Below are 13,972 nucleotides of genomic sequence, written 5' to 3'. Positions count from 1 at the left end.
ATTTGTATCCCTTGAAGTCTGCAGAAGGCAATTACTGATGCCAGGCATTTCGTAAACACTCTGGGCGCAGTAGATAAGCCAAAGGGCAATGCAGAGAATTGATAATGGGTTGAACCTGCAAGAAATCTGAGGTATCTTCTGCAATCTTGTCTGATAGGGACATGCAGGTATGCCTCCTTGAGGTCCAATGTTACCAGCCAAGACTCCTTGACCAGCATGGGAAGAAGCTGCTGTAATGTGAGCATCTTGAATTTTGGTACGAGTAAATATGTGTTTAGGATGGATAGGTCCAAAATAGGTCTCCAATCTTTGTCCTTCCTTGGTACCAGGAATAGTCTGGAATAAAAACCTTGACCCTGTTCTTTTGCAGGTACCTCTTGAATAGCTTTCATGTCCATGAGAGCTGAAATTTGTTTTTGTGCCTCTGCCCTTTGATTTTGTGGCAGGTTTGGCATGCCTCTCATTTTTGGAAGGGTGTGAAAGTGGAATCTGTAGCCTCTGTCTATAATGTCCAGGATCCATTTGTCTTTTGTGACAATATGCCAATTTTTGAAAATAATGCCAGTTTTCCGCCTAAAGGTGCTGCCATTAAAGCTTTGCTTGGCATGCAAAGGGGAACGTCATTGTGTCTGCTTTCTGAATGACTGTGATCTATCTTCTCCACCTCTTGGTGTAGGTGCTTGCCATTGTCTGGCTCTAAATGATCCTTGAGATTGCCCTCTACCCCTCGGGTGCCTGTATCTACCTCTTTGAGGTCTGTCCGTGGCTGGAAAGGACCAATTTTTTGAAGGCCAGTTTCTGCTGAAACGTGGAGGTTGTACCTGTAGGAAATCTTTCACTGTTTGCATTGATCTTGCCTTTTCCTCCATTTTCTTTAGTACCTCCTCAGCTTTAACACCAAACAATACATCTTTTTGAAGAGGTGCATCTAGTAATTTAGCTTTGACATGATCTGGTAAGGTTTGCTCTTTGAGCCAGGCATGTCTACGTATGACAGACCCTGTAACAGCAGCTCTACATGAGGCCTCTAAAGCATCAAAACCACATTGCAAGGTATGTTTACCCACTTGCTCTGCACAATGCAACAAATCCTGCAACTCCTTTAAATCTGGTTGTTCAGGTTGTGTCATTTTGCTTTTCAACTGAGATAACAAAAACTGTTGATACTTTAACATATGGAACTGACAGTTTAATGCCCTCATGGTTAAAGTGGCCGAGGTGTATACCTTTTTCCCCCACCTTTCTAAAGCTCTGGAATCCCTCTCTGAAGGTAATGGGTTTTTGGCAGTAGAGGCCTTAATTCCCTTGGGACCCTGTGCAATAGTTTCTGGGTCAGCAGCATGGCTTTTGTAAAGGAATTGGTGTGAATCAGGAACCCGGTAATACCTGTCAGGTTTAACAGGAGCTGGAGGTAAAGAATCTGAGTTGAGGCTGGCTTCTGTGTACACATCATCTAATATATCCAAGACAGGAGGGATAGCCAGAGGCCTGTGCTGAGGAAGCAAGAGAAAATCCCTGAGCCTTTTCTTGGAATCTGAGTAATCTTGGCCTTCCCAGTGAAAGTGTTCCCTCAAGGTATGTAAGGTTTCCCCAAAAGAATAGTCCTCAGGGGGGGAGACCGAGGGAATGGACTCCTCAGCATCAGAATCTTCAAAAGGGGAATATGAATATTCCTGGTCCTCAGAATGTTCTGAGGTAACAGAGACTTGGTCTGAGGAAGGGTAGTCTTCCTCCAGTGTGGGTCTTTTGTCCGAGGGTGGATGAGAACCCCTGATAAGAGTAATCAAATCCTCAGCCATTTTGAGCATCTGTTTTTTAGGCATGGGGCCTTGAGAGGGGCTCTGTGGAGCTTGTCTTTTAGTTTTCATGGCTGCTTTAGATTTTGTGAAAGCCTTAATGGAAAAAGAGGAAGGCCTGAAGACACCTTGAGAGGTGGCAGGCCTGTCTAAACTCTGAGTTTCCCCGCCAAGAGTGGCGTCGGTATCTGTAGTCGGAGTGGGGGCCGAGGAGCCTGCGACCTCGGGCACAGAAGACACCGCTAAAGAAGCGTCATCGGTAGTCAGGGGCTGCGTAGGCGCCTCGCTGAGAACCGGAGCACCTGTAGCCGGCTTTAGCGTGGTGTCGGTAGAAGTCGCGGACCTCGTATGTCGGTCCTTATCTTTGCGTCTTTTACTCAAAACTGGAGTCGGAGTATCCGACGACATAATGTAATAAAAGTTTTAACCAAAATAGTGTTGGGCGAACTCCGCCCGACGCTTAATAGTGCGTTTGTTGAATCTAGCACAAAAACGACAGGCCGAGACGTCGTGGTCTGGGCCTAAGCAAGGAATGCAGAAGGAATGGAAATCCTTATGCGGTATTTGCTTCCCACATGAAATGCAATTATTAACTTTGTCTGACATCGGTCTGAGGCAAGAAAAGTTTCCCCAACGGGGTACTTAGCTTTCAAGAAGACTTCGGCTGAAAAATTTTTGTAAATCTCAGGAGCTGGCCGACCGGCACTTGTGAACTGCTTCTATTTCGGGCACCGCGCGGCAAGAAAGACTGGGGAAAATGACGTTGGCTGGTTCTTTTATACCCTTGCGGCACTGACGTCAGGGAAGAAGTGACGACAACCGACGCCAGACCTGGACTTTGGAATTTGGCCGACCGAGGACCTGCCTGACGGCAGGATAACCCATCTGTTATGACTGCAGCTGTATGCACGATGAACATCCAGCCATTAGCCTTGCACAGGGGATTCAGCTGCTGCCGAGGTAAGGAAATTAGCCATTAGCCTTGCATAGGGGATTCAGCTGCTGCCGAGGTGAGGAAACCAGCCGTTAGCTTTGGGGATTCAGCTGCTGCCGAGGTGTGTGTGTGTGTCTGTGTGTGTGTGTGTGTGTGTGTGTGTGTGTGTGTGTGTGTGTGTGTGTGTGTGTGTGTGTGTGTGTGGAGCCTATTTGAGAACAAATTCAAAAACGTGCTACACAGTTGCATCTCTTTGTGATAAATACTTAAGTTTCTCCTATCTCATTTAACTATTGTTTTCAGTTATATATGCCAGTCAACAGTCTTAAACACATAATGTTTTAAATTTCACCTTATCGTCAAAAAGATATGGCTAGTAGTACATTACACTGGCTTACTTAGATTCATAAGTAACAGGTTAGCTGCCCTTGCAGAACACTTTAAGCCTAGCCAGTTTCTTTTTTTTTCTGCTTGAATTAACCTAACGTATTTGGTTACAAATTGGCCTTACCCACTCCATGGTCAATAATTATTTATTATCCATAATGGGAATAACTGGGATCAAATCATAGATAATATGAGGGATCCATGCATGGGATAAAGCATTAAGGAGCTGCCTTTGTCCATTAATAGTACAGGGTGCAGTCCTGGGGTAAATGTTCTGTGTCTCATCCATAGATCCAAGTAACACTTGAATAGGGACTGTGAAGAATTTTGTTTTATGTGCATAGGGAGGAAGCAGGACAGTTTGACCACAATGCACCTTCTGTGTGGAGTCTGCATGTCCTCCCATCTTACAAAGACATATGTCTGGAGTGTTTCTCCCTGCTCTGCTGAAAATTGGCTTTTGTTCCAAGTCAAACTAGTTTCCTGGTTACTGAAGATGCAAAAACCAAACGGCTGCAGGTACACTGAGGTGCCCAAAACACACAACAACAGCAAAAGTAAATTAAGGCACCAAAGTTGCACACTGGAAATCAGTCACTGTACTTTATTGCAGAAGACAAACGGTAAGCGCTTTCACAACTTAATGTTGCTTCATCAGACCACATCACTACAACTGATGCTTGGTTAAATACTAGGACAATTAATATGACATCACAATTTAAAGAGATATTACTCCACTAACATAAGAACATATATGGATATCCATAAGAAAAATGCATAAAATATATAGAAAGGTGTGTATTTACACACAATAATATTTAAAAAAGGGGGAATATCATCCCTAATGGTTATTAAAAAAAAAATATATATATATATATATATATATATATATATATATATATATATATATATATACATATACACACACATTTTGTGCACATATAACCATAATAGTACAATAAAAAATATATAAAAAACTCATATTTAGTGTTTAAGGCCTTGCCTTAAGGTAAGGAACTAATGAGGTGCAGCCATTCAAACCAGGATATCTATCTGCTTGTAATTTAGTGATCCATTGTTGTTCTAGTTCTTCAGTGTGGTTTTCTACATCACCACCTCTGTTTGTCCTTACTATTTGTTGTAAGATTAAAAATTTAAAACAATGACTACTGTCTGTATTCAGGACATGATTAGCTAGAGCATTTGATTGCTTCTGGTTCCGTATGTCCCTTATATGTTCTAACATTCTTTCTTTAAAACTCCTATTTGTTTTGCCTACATAATAGGCATGGCATGCTTGGCAAAAACAAAAATAAACAACATCGACACTTTTACAATCATAGTAATTCTTCGTATAAAGTTTAAAACATTTCACAGGATGAATGTACTCATTTTTAGTGTAGACATGCTGACAAGCAGCACAATTCCTGCACGGGAAGGTGCCCTGTCTGTATATATATTTTAATAACCATCAGGGATGATATTCCCCCTTTTTTAAATATTATTGTGTGTAAATACACACCTTTCTATATATTTTATGCATTTTTCTTATGGATATCGATATATGTTCTTATGTTAGTGGAGTAATATCTCTTTAAATTGTGATGGCATACTAATTGTCCTAGTATTTAACCAAGCATCAGTTGTAGTGATGTGGTCTGATGAAGCAACATTAAGTTGTGAAAGCGCTTACCGTTTGTCTTCTGCAATAAAGTACAGTGACTGATTTCCAGTGTGTAACTTTGCTGCCTTAATTTACTTTTGCTGTAGTTTCCTGGTTAACAAATATTTAAAAATAACAGGCATTTAAATTTCAGACTTCATATTCTTCAGAAAGTACATGGTAACACAAAACCTTTTATTCTAGCAATTTTCTAAGTTTATAACATGGATATTTGAAATTTGTCTCCATTTTTGGAACTGTATTCCCCCATTATTGGCTTTGTCCAGGTATTTTGTGCTAAGGTTGAGAGCTATGGTGAGAACTGAATTCACTGAATATGTTTGGGGGCTGTATTCCCCCATTACTGGCTTTGTCCACGTGTTTTTTGCTAAGAGATTGAGAGCTATGGTGAGAACTGAATTCATTGAATATGTTTGCGGGCTGTATTCCCCCATTATTGGCTTTGTTCAGGTGTTTTGTGCTAACAGGGTGACAGCTATAGTGAGAACTGAATTCATTAAACGGTAGCCATTTAAGTTTCAGTCTTCCTCTCTTTCACAAAACAGCTGAGTTGGCATAGTGGTATGTTGCTCTGACTGTTTTGCACAGGGTCCCCAGGGTTCAAGACTTGGCAGTGAAACGTATGGTGGTAACACAGCATTTTATTCTAGCAACTTTCCAACATTATACAAGCAATGTTTAAAATGTGTCCCTGGTTTTTGGGTTTTTGCCCCCCCCCCCAATACATTTCAGCTTTTTCCAGATTTCTTGTGCTGCAAAGTTCAGAGATACATCTGAGTGTCGAGTAGATCTTACAAGGAGCTGAGAGCTGCAGGGGAAAAAAGTTTAGTGCTGCTTATGCTGAGTCTGCATGCATTGTTAATAGCACAACAGGTAGTGTATTGCTTTTGATGCAGAAGGCTGTGGGTTCTACTCCCACAGTAGGTAGATGCATTGCTGATACTGTACTGTGTTGTAAAGGGGGTGGATGCTGCAGTCCTTTTTGGCGAAGATTCCTAGTAACTATGAACCTGTTATCAGTTTGTCATCCATTCCCTACTGCGATATTACTAGCTTATCATTTTTTTAATGCAACATAGACAATTTATTCCTCAAGGGCAACAGGCACTTTATTTGTAGATGAAACAATGACATAAAGTTATTTGCTAGCAGCAACCTCTTCATTAGTTACAGATTTCTTTAATGTGGAATTATTTAGATGACTTTTACTTCTTCAGAGATTGTGCATATGTACTGATACTAGACTGTAGAAGTTTGAGTAGACTTTTATGATGGAAATGCTCTGAATTGGGCAGTTTTGTCATTGGTGCATGCATTTTGTTAAATTTTTTACTGGAAAAATGTTCAAAACAATAAATTGAAATGCCCTCTAACAACTGTACTGTATTGTACAAGGAATGTAACGTAATACAATCAGGAAGGTGTATCAAAGAGCATGTGTATGTTTCGTGTTCAAGGGGCCTGTGATTTGAAAACAGCCCAAAGTTAATCTTTATCTGACATTGGCAAAATGTATTTTCTTTGAATGTGAGTTTCAATGCTGTTTCAATGAATGTGAGTTTCAAGGGCAGAGAAGTTTTAATGCTAAGTCTATTTTCATTGTGAGACTGCATTGCTTTGTTTAGCAGATATCTATTAGGGTTTGTGCTGTAAAATGAAAAATAAAACTTTCAAATGAAATCCAAATCATTGTAGAAGTAAAGCAGTATGCACATTACAGTGTTTATGGTAAATGGGGCAAAATAACCAAGGAATGGGACATTGGAATGGCTGCAGGGGGAGGCTTCATTCGACCATGATTTTATGACGGGGAAGGGCAGCAAACTCAGACAGACCCGGCTGAACTATACCTCTCAACTGTCCAGATTTTTGCAGAATGAATATATATTTGCTTTTTATTTTTCGTTTGTTCCTCATACAATTTGTGGTTTTCTGGCAAATCATTTAGAAATGAAGTCACTAAATGACAGACATTGAGTTTCAGATGTCATAACCTTCAGAAAAATGCATAGTAAAGCAAGACCTATTATTCTATCAACTGTCTTAAGTTTATACAAGAGCAATTTTTAGTACAGTTTGTATGTTCCCCCAATATATTTGGCCTTGTCCAGATTTTTTGCATTAAGAGATTGAGAGGTACATGCAAATTGCTTTATAAAATTAGGAATATCCAAACCTCTCAACTGTCCCCAATTTTGGCTCAAAATGTTGCTCTCCCCCTAATAATCCCTCCTCAAAATGGCAATTTTGGAAGAAAACATGGAGGGTTTACAATTATATATAAGTGTAATGATCAGAGTTATAGATTACTTTTATTTCAGAAATACATTTAGATGCTCTTATTTTGTTAGCTGGTCAAGTTAACAGTATTAATATTATAAAGGTGTCCATTCTTTGACAGGTTCCCAGCTGTATTGTGTGGCAATTTTATATTTTTGCATCACATTTTTGGTCTGTTTTTCATAAAATTGTGGTTTTCTGGCAAATTAGTGGCAAATCATTAAAGACTGAAGTTAGAAAATAATGGCAGACATTTGAGTTTCAGATTTTATACCTTTCAGAAAATTCATACTAATGCAAGACCTACTACTGTTCTATTATCTTTCTAAGTTTATAAGAGCAATATTTAAAAAATGTCCTTATTTTTGGGCCTGTGTCCCAATTCTATGTATGGCTTTGTCTAGATTTCTTGCTCTGAGGTTGAGAGGTATGAGTGTCACAGTCATCACCATCAGCCAGAGACATTTCAAATTGTGACATACTTGTTGCAACCCACTCCCCACTGTAGTGGCTCTGGATGTGTCCAAGCAAGGCAAGGAGCAGTTATGCAGTTAAGTGTGCAGAGTATTCCCCCATCCAAAGTAGACACAAGTACTACAGTGGCTTTTCATCTGTCCTTGATTTTGCAGAATGTTCTGGTTTTCTGTCATATTTTTATACTGTTAATTTATGCTTATTATTCAGAAAATGCATGATGTTGCAGTGCCCTGTTGCTCTGTGTTTAAGTAGCAATGCTTTAATGACCATCAGGTAAGCTTGTCAGAGATTGTAACATGCATGTAAGCTTTAATAAGCATACTGTTAAAGAATTACAAGCATTGAAAGCCTTTTCGTTGTTGCCATGCAGAGAATATTTACATAACTAGATAACGTATAAGCCTTAGGTATTGAAATGCATATGACAGTATTTGTAATAAAGGACAGGATTACAGTATTTTCAGAAGCTCATTACATTTGTTCGAGTCTTGCAGTCATCTTTGTAGGCTTTACCCGTAAACTAAACAAAACCCCAGTCTATCATGTGTGGTCCATAACTTGGGCAGTAATCCCTTAAGCAATTTATCTTGAGTTTGTTTCTTGTTTGCTGTTCATTTTTTACTTTGATCATGTCTTCACCATGAAGAAAGTAGATAGTTTTTGTTCGGCAGCAGGTCTTTTTTGGATAAGAAACATTTTTACAAGTGCGGGTATCACAGAGATTGCTACTTTCAGCATGTTACTTGGTAATTTTATAAATCTGAATATAAATTAGAATTAGAATTGTAGTGCAAGGAGAAGTGGTTTGAGTTGAGTGCTGCTTTTTTTATATATATACTTGATTTTGACTGGCATTCCAGTAATGTATTTAAAAAGTAATTTATTTTTTCATGCCTCACAACCTGTGTTTCCATCTAGATATTAAGTAAGTTGTCATGTAGCCAATGCATTGAAATATTTTTTTCTTCTACACTTCATTATGTCTTGATTGGACTCTCGTAATGACTGTTTGGCACCCAGGGCAGCGTATTTAATTAAAGTTCCCTTTCTAGTTGACCACACCCCTTGCAGCCCCCCTTTAATTTGAAGTCACCAGCCGCCACTACCTTGTTCACCTTTATATACTCCCCTCCTTAATTAATTATTGATTGACATCATCCCTTAAATTAATTTTTTTTAAAAGAAACTACACACAATAACCCATGAACAATATCAAATACATCCATAAACCATTACACAATAACTATAATTCATTATCATTATAAAATAGTTTAAAAAAATATTTTAAAAGCTTTTTATTAGGATTTATAATAAAAAAGACAATATTTTATATCTATAAAAATAAGTAGTTAAAAAATTAAAAAAGAATGAATGTTGAAACTTTTTCCTAAGAAAATAATTTATTTATTTATTTAACTGATGCAGCCTTCCTATTCAATATTGGCTTAATGGATATCATTTCATTTAATCCTGGGACTTGACTAGCTTGTAATTTTATTTGCCACCTAACTTCTCTTTCTTCAATGTGACTTCTAAATTCTCCCCCACTGGGGTTTGGTGAGACTTTTTCTAAAATACCAAATTTAAATCCAGCGAAGTTCTTACAAATGCAGGAATGTTTATACAGGGCATTATTACTGTCACATGTAGTGATTTGATACATATGTTCATATATCCTGTTCCTAAGTCTTCTCTCCATTTTACCCACATAAAAACTAGGACATGATATACACTTTGCCAAATAGATCACTCCAGACGTTTGACAATTACCCCTCTTAAACTTAACTCAAGTTTTTAGGGTCTTACCTATAATGACTGTGTCTTCTGTGTTTATGTGTTTGCACTGAGAACAAGAACCACACCGAGAGGTGTCAATTCTATCCACCTATTTAGGACCTATCTCAAAACATTTTTTTCAAATTTGCCCCAGTCTTAAAAACAAAATTAGGTCTGTCACCCACTATGGACCATAACTTTGAATTATTCCTCAGAATTACCCAGTTGTTTTCCACAATTCTTTTAACCTCTTTTGCCTTACTTGAATAAGGGACCACCATAGCTCTCTCATATTCTTTGAGTTCCTTTGTTTCAGCCTCTATGCCTTGACCATTTTCTTTTATTCCCTCTAGGTTACCCAACAGGGGGGTTATATTTCCCACCCCATTCTTTTTTAACATATTCAAGATTCTCTTCCATCATTTTATTGGTTTACCCTCTCTCCTGACATAGCTTCACTACTTTTTGTAGTTCTCCCTCCACATCCTCTCTGTGTGATGTCATACGGGCTACTCGACTGAGTTGTCCTTTAATAATACTCTTTTTCTGATGTGGGGGTGGCTACTGGAGTACTCTAGATACAAGTTACTAAAAGTGGGTTTTCTATACACTTTGGATCTAAACCCTTTGTCATTCTTTTGTATAACTGTATCTAGGTAGTTAATACTACCCTCATTGTATGCATAAGTGAACTTAAAAAAACCCGTTGTCCTATTCAAAAAAATCAACAACATTTTTAATCCTATTCTCTGGGCCTTTCCTTAGAATAAAAATATCGTCCAAAAATCTGACATAGAGCTTTAGATTAACCATATATTCATGTGTAAACACATGCCTTCTTTCCCACTCCAGCAGGACTAGATTTGCATATATAGGGGCACAAGAGGCCCCCATAGCTACACCTTTATGTTGTCTAAAATGCTCTCCTTTGAAGAATAAATAGTTGTGGTCCAAAACTACTTCCATAAATTCCATGATCAAATAAATTTTGTCCTCAGAAAGGGTGGTGTTGCTATACATACTAGATCTAAAATATTCAAGTCCTTCCGGTTTGGGAATTGAGATATATAAATTTGATATATCCACAGTCAAAAAGTATGAACCCTGGTCCCATAATGAACCATCTAGCCTTCCAAGAACATCCCAGGTATCTTTGATTAAATGCTCTGCATTAACAATAGTCTTTTTTAACCATTTGTCTACTACAACTCCAAAGGGGTATGTTTTAGATCCTCTCCCTGACACAATGGGTTTAAAAGCCAATTTTTCCAGTCCTTTATGTGTCTTGGGGATATCAAAAATCGTCGCAATAGTGGGGTTCTTGACTTTCAAAAACTCATATAGCTCAGATGAAATCATTCCCTCATTTAAATACTTATCTAAGTAAAAATCTATTCATCTTTGACTAATATTTATTTCATTTATAGAGGATGGGTAATATGTCGATAAATCTTTCAACATTTCAAATATATCCTGAGAATATTGAATGGCGTCATAAATTAATGTACCCCCTCCCTTATCAGGACGCATAATTCTTAAGTCCCTATCATGTCTTAATGCATTCAGAACTTCGTATTCTTTACTACTTAAGTTCCATTTCATAGACTTATTACTTTCACCTGCTTTTAACTTATAAACGTCTTCCATTATTGCCTTTTCCATAATGTTTAATGTGGGCTCAAGGGGTGGTTTAACAGCACTTTTCATTTTCAGTTCCTTATTTGTGTATTTTACTACGTTCTCATCTTTGCTTTTATCCTGAAATAAGTATGCCATATTCAACTTTCTCACAAACATTTTCAACTCTACAATAGTCTCAATGTAGTCAAAATGCCTACTAGGTACAAATTTCAAACCTTTCATACATAGGGAAAAATGTTCCTTACTTAAATTAATACCTGCAAAGTTGTAAATATGGTATCCTTTGTATGTCCAAATAATACCTACTTGCATAATACCATCTTGCAAAGTATTTCCTACCACTTTTTCCTGTACCTCTTGTTGTTTTTGTTGCCCTATCCACCTTGATGTGTTTCCTCCTGATTTAACCCAACATCCCGCTGTTGTCAATAGTGAAAAGACTGTGGTTCATAACATTTTCCATCATGTTCCCTACCATAAACCCCTCTCTTATTGATCTTTTCCCGGTACCTCCCTCGGTTGGGCCTATTGTAATTTCCCCCACTCATACCTGGTTCACCTTTCTTATTTTCCCTAAAAATATATGCCCTGTTCTCACTGTAATCCTTTAAATACCCCTCCATCTTTTTACATTTTTTATTAAATAATCTGTTGTGTTAAAGTCCACATTTTTTTATTTGCTTAAAATATAACTCTTCATGTTGTGTAAAGAGAAGGTCATTCTTAGTATCCTGACTTAATTTCTCTGCTTGCCCAATGAACAAGCTCAACTTTGCATCATTACATTTAATTATTTTTTCCATCATTTCAAGCCCATGTCTGTCAAACATTTCAATGAATTCCTTGATTAACTGGTTATCATAATCTATCCCAAAAGGGAATTTATACACTCTAAGCCCCTATCTTTTTCTTAACACATTCAGATAAATAACCATTCTCAAGTTGCAATTTTTTAATGTTGTCATCTTGTCTTTAAATAAAAAAATCTTGTCCTTTAAAGTTCCAACATCCATTTTGTCACCGTCTTTTTCAAGCCCTTCCCTGGCTTGACAACCACTGTTGTCGACAAAAAAGTTAAACTGTTTTCCTAACAAATTGTCAAAACCAAAATATTCATCACCCATTCTGGTTGTAACAACAGCCCCACCAGCTTGGTGGTGTCCTCCTGCACCTTCCCTAGCATTGAGAGCCGCTATATCATTGTTCGAGTCAATACAGCATTTATTAACAGTTCCTGCATTTTTCGGTCTCGCCCCTGTCCTTCTAATTTCATTCTGTTCGTCGTTCATCACTGGTGAAACTATCCAAGGAACCTGGGAACTACCCTTCCAATTTCCATCTTTATAACAACCAGAATGACTGACCCTGTCATTTACTCATTCTTATCACACAACAAACATTCCCCTCTAGTCACTGAGTTGATAACGTCACTTGCTGGAGACGAGTGACGTTTCCTTTTACTATAGCCTCTTGTGTCAACTTCCTCGGGCTGAGAAAGAAGTTCGATGTTGTTGTGTCTTTCATTTTTTCCCAGTTAGGGGACGGCACAGTGGAACTCCAGTCCGCTAATGATTGGCAGTAGATTTTTACGTGCCGCGTTGCCAGCCCTGATGCACAACCTTCAACGAAGGTACGCCCATTCACGCATGTCTCCACACAGAAGACGCTCTAGCTGAGAATCGAACAGGACAACATCTTACTGTGAGGTGACAACGCTACTGCAGCACCACCACCGCAGTATCTGAGAAAGAAGTTCGATAATATTTTAAAATATTTTATAATGATAATGAATTATAGTTATTGTGTAATGGTTTATGGATGTATTTGATATTGTTCATGGGTTATTGTGTGTAGTTTCTTTTTAAAAAAATTAATTTAAGGGATGATGTCAATCAATAATTAATTAAGGAGGGGAGTATATAAAGATGAAAAAGGTTTTTAATAATTGATTCTGATGAAGTCTCTGTTGGAGGGAACAAAGTGTTCAATCCGTGTGTTTAAACTGTGAAGAAATAAAACTATATTTGTGGCAGTCTGTGGTGCAAGCAGTGTGCGATTTTTCTAACTCTATAAACTAAACAACATCAGGAACATAAGGAACAGAAATTGCTTTGAACAGTCAAGCAGGCTTCCCAAAGACTTGGACAGGGGGATGGGTGCGGGAAGGTTAATGGAAATGAAGATGGACAACACAGATGGAACGTTATGGTAAGAACATAACTTCTTTATCTGATGTTGTTCTCTTCATTTTATTAACCTGTGGGACAGAGTCCCCAGCTACTAAGGTCCATGGTGGCCCACTTCTACTCCTGGACAGGATGCCCAATTTATAATGCCTAATAAACGTGTGGGAATTACACCAAGTAGCTGCAGCGCAAATGTCCTCAATAGAAACTGTAGACCAAAAGGTCTGAGAAGTAGCCATGGACCTTGTGGAGTGGGTCTTAATTTGTCCTGGAAAAGGAATGTTTTTGGAAGAGAAAATAAATCTAATACAGTCTTTTAACCATCTTGCTAGTGGTAATAGATTTACCTCTTTTTGTCACTGAAAAAGATACAAACAACTGATCAGACTTATAAATATAAGAAAAGGATGCGACAAATCGTAAAAACACCACCAATTTATTGTAAGCACTTTCGTGCAGCACAATTTGCTGCACTTCCTCAGACAAAAAAATCCCTCCAAATTTCTTCTTAAATAGCATATTACATCAATTACATCACAATGTTCAATTAACTATTTAAAAATATTTAAAGAAACCGATCTTTTATAAAAACTTTAAACCAGTATTAGAAACCAATAATATAACTTACTTAACATCTGTAAAAACATACCAACAAGAACATATAAAATTAAACTAGAATATATTAATTCTAGCATATTAATAAAATTTAAACATATTTCATATTGATTATATTAGAAACTGAAAATATTTATTTCATCTTTCCAGGGCTTTTAATTTTAATAAACATTTAATAGAGCAATATTCGTTAAGC

The 13,972-nt window shown here is 37.7% G+C and overlaps 1 protein-coding gene across 1 annotated transcript in view; it reads right to left on the bottom strand.

Annotated features, from left to right (window-relative positions):
- Positions 1-13,972, bottom strand: part of GALNT14 (polypeptide N-acetylgalactosaminyltransferase 14) — a 3,768,866-nt gene that overhangs the window by 3,138,107 nt on the left and 616,787 nt on the right. The gene's annotated exons all lie outside the window — the stretch shown is intronic.

The sequence above is a fragment of the Protopterus annectens genome, chromosome 1.part2 (genome assembly GCF_019279795.1).
Source record: "Protopterus annectens isolate FY-2018-M chromosome 1.part2, PAN1.0, whole genome shotgun sequence".
NCBI classification, from domain to species: Eukaryota; Metazoa; Chordata; order Ceratodontiformes; family Protopteridae; genus Protopterus; species Protopterus annectens.
The sequence above is the reverse complement of the archived record's forward strand: the minus strand, read 5'-3'. Positions and strand labels throughout refer to the sequence as shown.